Genomic DNA, 7,768 nt, shown 5'->3' with positions numbered 1-7,768 from the left:
AACTCAAACTCAAATACGATTTGTTCAATTCCAATTTCCATAATTGGTAAACCAATGGTGGTTTCCTGATTCCTGAAGCGTAAACTTTTAGGATACGAAGTATCAATTTCATGCGCCCATTATTTAACGTCTTTAACCTTTATTGTATTTATTAGGTCATATTACTATACTACCCACTGTGAAGTAGATTTCAAAACCTTTTTCTACCTACCTTAGAAGAGTGAAGATCCGATACGGTCATATCCAAAACTTCTTTCGTGGGTCCTCGTTGACGAAAACAAATATCTATGATCATTTTAATGATCAATCCTTTGTATATTTGCACCAATCGCCATCAAAGCCCCGCGAGGGCTGATATATATTTGCACCATTTCCCCGTGGGGACGGTTGCTATCAAAGCCCCGCGAGGGCTGATATATATTTGCACCATGTCTCCGTGAGGTACTGTTGTAATCAAAGCCCCGCGAGGGCTGATATATATTTGCACCATTTCTCCGTGAGGGACGGTTGTAATCAAAGCCCCGCGAGGGCTGATATATATTTTGCACCATCTTTTCCGTGAGGGACGGTTGTAATCAAAGCCCCGCGAGGGCCGATATATATTTGCACCATTTCCCTGCGAGCGACAGCTGCGCGAGGGATGTTTGTAACTAGAAATAAGTAGGGCCTGCCAAAAAATGCTTAAGAGACACCCTGCGAGGGTGGATTTGACCTGGCTAACCCCTGCGAGGAGTAGTGGCCACATTTATGTATTCTGCTTCGAGCAAGAATACACCTTAGTGCTAATATAAAATTAGCAGTAAATAATCATTTAAATAATATAGCAATTAACAAGGTCCTTTAACTTATTTTCCAATGTTAGCGACAACTGTCCAGGATGAAATAAGAATTGATTTGACAATGGTAATTAATTATTATGTTTATATAAAAAAGGACTAACTATTTAATAAATTCATAATTCAAATCAATTCACTAAATTTTAAAATGAACTTCGATTCATATTTATTTTTGTTCATGCAATCGATGTAACATTTAGTTGCTTTATATCCGTTAACATTCCTTACGAACGCAACCATACCTACCGTCGTAGGACGTTATATTTAATTGCACAAAATAATCTCCACTCACCCGCAATTTTTTACTTTTTGTCAAGGTGCTAGACGCCAATGAAAAACATCCAGCGCCCGCACATTATCGTGCGCCCCGCCACCTGGTGGGTAGGTGTGCGAGAGAGATAGCATACATACAACGGAAAGAGAGGGAAAAATAGGCGGAAAAAGCTAGGAGCCTTCTCAATAAGTAAGCTTCAAATTACGGTCAAGTGTTTAATAATATATTGAGACATATACTTCAGATCAGATCATATAAATATGAATGAATAGAAGTGTTGCGAACGTCTCCTGCCTCTGACGTCCACTCAGTAGCTAAAAATAAAAAAAAAATTGTCCTTGAAAGCGAGCGCGTCGATTGTCGATTGTCTTGCTACTGATTTAAAAGTGAACATGGATTGTGAAATAGTTTCACTTGAAGTAAATCTTGGACCTTGCCATCATCATGTGTCAGCGAACAGCGAACAGCGAACAGCGAACAGCGAACAGCGAACAGCGAACAGCGAACAGCGAACAGCGAACAGCGAACAGCGATAGCGACAGCGAACAGCGAACAGCGAACAGCGAACAGTGAACAGCGAACAGCGGAGAGCGACCAGCGAACAGCGAACAGCGAACAGCGAACAGCGAACAGCGAACAGCGAACAGCGAACAGCGAACAGCGAACAGCGAACAGCGAAAAGCGACAGCGACAGCGAACAGCGAACGGCGAACGGCGAACGGCGAACGGCGAACGGCGAACGGCGAACGGCGAACGGCGAACGGCGAACGGCGAACGGCGAACGGCGAACGGCGAACGGCGAACGGCGAACGGCGAACGGCGAACGGCGAACGGCGAACGGCGAACGGCGAACGGCGAACGGCGAACGGCGAACGGCGAACGGCGAACGGCGAACGGCGAACGGCGAACGGCGAACGGCGAACGGCGTACGGCGAACGGCGAACGGCGAACGGCGAACGGCGAAAGGCGAACGGCGAACGGCGAACGGCGAACGGCGAACGGCGAACGGCGAACGGCGAACGGCGAACGGCGAACAACGGTGAATGTGAATGTGAATGTGAATGTGAATGTGAATGTGAATGTGAATGTGAATGTGGATGTGGATGTGGATGTGGATGTGGATGTGGATGTAGATGTGGATGTGGATCTGGATCTGGATCTGGATCTGGATCTGGATCTGGATCTGGATCTGGCTCTGGATCTGGATCTGGATCTGGACAAACACAAACACGATCACAAACACAAACACAATCTCTCAAATTCAAATTCAAATTCAAACACAAAACAAACACAAACACAAAAACAAAAACTCAAACACTAACACTAACACAAACACAAACACAAACACAAACACGAACACAAACATAACTCGAATTCGAACACGAACACGAACCAAACGTGTGGATGGCTGTTTGTGTTGGAATGTGAATGTGAATGTGAATGTGAATATGAGTGCGAACAGCGAACAGCGAACAGCGAACAGCGAACAGCGAACAGCGAACAGCGAACAGCGAACAGCGAACAGCGAGCAGTGAACAGCGAACAGCGAACTGCGAACAGCGAACAGCGAACAGCGAACAGCGAACAGCGAACAGCGATAGCGACAGCGAACAGCGAACAGCGAACAGCGAACAGCGAACAGCGAACAGCGAACAGCGAACAGCGAACAGCGAACAGCGAACAGCGAACAGCGAACAGCGAACAGCGAACAGCGAACAGCGATAGCGACAGCGAACAGCGAACAGCGAACAGCGAACAGCGAACAGCGAACAGCGAACAGCGAACAGCGAACAGCGATAGCGACAGCGAACAGCGAACAGCGAACAGCGAACAGCGAACAGCGAACAGCGAACAGCGAACAGCGAACAGCGAACAGCGAACAGCGATAGCGACAGCGAACAGCGAACAGCGAACAGCGAACAGCGAACAGCGAACAGCGAACAGCGAACAGCGAACAGCGAACAGCGAACAGCGAACAGCGAACAGCGAACAGCGAACAGCGAACAGCGAACAGCGAACAGCGAACAGCGAACAGCGAACAGCGATAGCGACAGCGAACAGCGAACAGCGAACAGCGAACAGCGAACAGCGAACAGCGAACAGCGAACAGCGAACAGCGATAGCGACAGCGAACAGCGAACAGCGAACAGCGAACAGCGAACAGCGAACAGCGAACAGCGAACAGCGAACAGCGAACAGCGAACAGCGATAGCGACAGCGAACAGCGAACAGCGAACAGCGAACAGCGAACAGCGAACAGCGAACAGCGAACAGCGAACAGCGAACAGCGAACAGCGAACAGCGAACAGCGAACAGCGAACAGCGAACAGCGAACAGCGAACAGCGAACAGCGAACAGCGAACAGCGATAGCGACAGCGAACAGCGAACAGCGAACAGCGAACAGCGAACAGCGAACAGCGAACAGCGAACAGCGATAGCGACAGCGAACAGCGAACAGCGAACAGCGAACAGCGAACAGCGAACAGCGAACAGCGAACAGCGAACAGCGAACAGCGAACAGCGAACAGCGAACAGCGAACAGCGAACAGCGAACAGCGAACAGCGAACAGCGAACAGCGAACAGCGAACAGCGAACAGCGAACAGCGAACAGCGAACAGCGAACAGCGAACAGCGAACAGCGAACAGCGAACAGCGAACAGCGAACAGCGAACAGCGAACAGCGAACAGCGAACAGCGAACAGCGAACAGCGAACAGCGAACAGCGAACAGCGAACAGCGAACAGCGAACAGCGAACAGCGAACAGCGAACAGCGAACAGCGAACAGCGATAGCGACAGCGAACAGCGAACAGCGAACAGCGAACAGCGAACAACGGTGAATGTGAATGTGAATGTGAATGTAAATCATTACCTCGAATTCCTTTTTCTTTACATTTTTTTCTAATTACAATTATTTTTTTAATTTTTGATGTAGAAATTGCATTAATTTTCCCTATTATCCCAACTTTTATAATAACTAATATAATTTCTTGATTTTATTCATCATTATTGCACGCCTCATAAGCGAAGCGTTGAGGTGGGTACTACTGTCACTTCGCGCAAAACATCTGTTTTTTATTATTATATTATTAATCGGATTATAATATAATGAATGATATCAAGAAATATTAAATTGAACTTACTAGCTTTTCACCCGCGGCTTTGCTTGGTCTATAACTTAACAAATTATATACTAAAAGCTTCCTCTTGAATCACTCTATCTATTAAAAAACATCAAAATCTGTTGCGGAAGGTTGAAGGATCCCAAATTTATCCAGTTAGTAACAAAGAATTTTAACTATAGGTACTTATTCTAATTCAACCAACTACTACTAGCTACTCCGTATGACTTTTGGGTAGACGGAGGCAAATAGGATTTTTATTCCAACTATATCATTTGATATTTTGAAAATGTACTCCCATTTTCATACCGTCAGAGTCATTTTGCAGATTATAGTGGTGTAGCACTGAACACTGTCTATTAGGTGACTGGTGCTGCTGACCGGGCCTTCAGTTCCGCTTTCCAGAATACCTTCACCCTTCTAGGTGCTACTAACTGAAATAGCGGTACTCTATCGCGTCGTTCAGGTCTCTAACTGACAGGATTTCTCATATTATCGTAACAACCCTCGCTCGTTCTAACGAGAACAAATTATCGCCAAGGAATTCTGATAATGGCAAGAGAGATTATAAGCTTAACTATGCATTATTATGTTCAGGAATATGGTGGATTTTGAATACTATCGTCGTCTGAAAGTATCTCCTTTCGATTAACTTCATTAAGGATGCAGATCTGATCCCATCTTTGTTCCGTAGGAATGCTTCGACAGTATAAACATTACACTGGACAAAGAAAATTGCCCTAAATATAGTCGGTTGTTCCAACATCCGTAATATGGCTAGCCTACCTTGCTAGCCCTTGATTGTAACTGCTACCAATGGAGGTATTGGTCTTGTGTTGTCCACAGTTGTGCGAGTGCAAAAATGAAGAACTGAGCTCGTGGGGAGCTATGTCAAATGAATCTGTGTTAAGATTATGACAGTATAGGACAGTTAGCTGTGGATGCGAAGACAGGACATTACTTTATTCATCCGTAAACACGCGAGGCAGCCACGGACAGCGATATAGCAAGAACTAAACTAGCAAAGTTTAGTTCGCTTACCAGACTTTGTCATGTTTTAAATGCAGTATATCCTCTGTATAGCATTGCATTTATGACTATTGATAAACTTAATTCACCCGTAAACACAAGAAGCAGGCACGGATAGCGATATAGCAAGAACTAAACCAGCAAAGTTTAGTTCGCTTACCAGACTTATATTTTAAAAGCCGTATAGTCTGTACTGCATTTCATTTATTGCCCCCCCCCCCCCCCCTCAAAGCAAAGAAATGAGAAGTCATTTGGCAGAGCTTTCTCGTTAAGGGTAGGGGTTCCAAGTAATATCTAATAATAAGAGGCTTGGTGGCAATGTGAATGTGAATGTGAATGTGAATGTGAATATGAGTGCGAACAGCGAACAGCGAACAGCGAACAGCGAACAGCGAACAGCGAACAGCGAACAGCGAACAGCGAACAGCGAGCAGTGAACAGCGAACAGCGAACTGCGAACAGCGAACAGCGAACAGCGAACAGCGAACAGCGAACAGCGATAGCGACAGCGAACAGCGAACAGCGAACAGCGAACAGCGAACAGCGAACAGCGAACAGCGAACAGCGAACAGCGAACAGCGAACAGCGAACAGCGAACAGCGAACAGCGAACAGCGAACAGCGATAGCGACAGCGAACAGCGAACAGCGAACAGCGAACAGCGAACAGCGAACAGCGAACAGCGAACAGCGAACAGCGAACAGCGAACAGCGAACAGCGAACAGCGAACAGCGAACAGCGAACAGCGAACAGCGAACAGCGACAGCGGACAGCGGACAGCGAACAGCGAACAGCGAACAGCGAACAGCGAACAGCGAACAGCGAACAGCGAACAGCGAACAGCGAACAGCGAACAGCGAACAGCGAACAGCGAACAGCGAACAGCGAACAGCGAACAGCGAACAGCGAACAGCGAACAGCGAACAGCGAACAGCGAACAGCGAACAGCGACAGCGGACAGCGGACAGCGGACAGCGAACAGCGAACAGCGAACAGCGAACAGCGAACAGCGAACAGCGAACAGCGAACAGCGAACAGCGAACAGCGAACAGCGAACAGCGAACAGCGAACAGCGAACAGCGAACAGCGGACAGCGGACAGCGAACAGCGAACAGCGAACAGCGAACAGCGAACAGCGAACAGCGAACAGCGAACAGCGAACAGCGAACAGCGAACAGCGAACAGCGAACAGCGAACAGCGAACAGCGAACAGCGAACAGCGAACAGCGATAGCGACAGCGACGGCGAACGGCGAACGGCGAACGGCGAACGGCGAACGGCGAACGGCGAACGGCGAACGGCGAACGGCGAACGGCGAACGGCGAACGGCGAACGGCGAACGGCGAACGGCGAACGGCGAACGGCGAACGGCGAACGGCGAACGGCAAACGGCAAACGGCGAACGGCGAACGGCGTACGGCGTACGGCGAACGGCGAACGGCGAACGGCGAACGGCGAACGGCGAACGGCGAACGGCGAACGGCGAACGGCGAACAACGGACAACGAACAACGGTGAATGTGAATGTGAATGTGAATGTGAATGTGAATGTGAATGTGAATGTGAATGTGAATGTGGATGTGGATGTGGATGTGGATGTGGATGTGGATGTGGATGTGGATGTAGATGTGGATGTGGATCTGGATCTGGATCTGGATCTGGATCTGGATCTGGATCTGGATCTGGCTCTGGATCTGGATCTGGATCTGGACAAACACAAACACGATCACAAACACAAACACAATCTCTCAAATTCAAATTCAAATTCAAACACAAAACAAACACAAACACAAACACAAACACAAACACTAACACTAACACAAACACAAACACAAACACAAACACGAACACAAACATAACTCGAATTCGAACACGAACACGAACCAAACGTGTGGATGGCTGTTTGTGTTGGAATGTGAATGTGAATGTGAATGTGAATGTGAATGTGAATGTGAATATGAGTGCGAACAGCGAACAGCGAACAGCGAACAGCGAACAGCGAACAGCGAACAGCGAACAGCGAACAGCGAGCAGTGAACAGCGAACAGCGAACTGCGAACAGCGAACAGCGAACAGCGAACAGCGAACAGCGAACAGCGAACAGCGATAGCGACAGCGAACAGCGAACAGCGAACAGCGAACAGCGAACAGCGAACAGCGAACAGCGAACAGCGAACAGCGAACAGCGAACAGCGAACAGCGAACAGCGAACAGCGATAGCGACAGCGAACAGCGAACAGCGAACAGCGAACAGCGAACAGCGAACAGCGAACAGCGAACAGCGAACAGCGAACAGCGAACAGCGAACAGCGATAGCGACAGCGAACAGCGAACAGCGAACAGCGAACAGCGAACAGCGAACAGCGAACAGCGAACAGCGAACAGCGAACAGCGAACAGCGAACAGCGAACAGCGAACAGCGAACAGCGAACAGCGAACAGCGAACAGCGAACAGCGAACAGCGAACAGCGAACAGCGAACAGCGACAGCGGACAGCGGACAGCGAAC

This window comes from Colias philodice, chromosome 22 (genome assembly GCF_061535455.1).
Source record: "Colias philodice isolate Cphi_HAF_F1 chromosome 22, ilColPhil1 Martin Lab GWU primary, whole genome shotgun sequence".
Taxonomy (NCBI): Eukaryota; Metazoa; Arthropoda; class Insecta; order Lepidoptera; family Pieridae; genus Colias; species Colias philodice.
The sequence above is the reverse complement of the archived record's forward strand: the minus strand, read 5'-3'. Positions refer to the sequence as shown.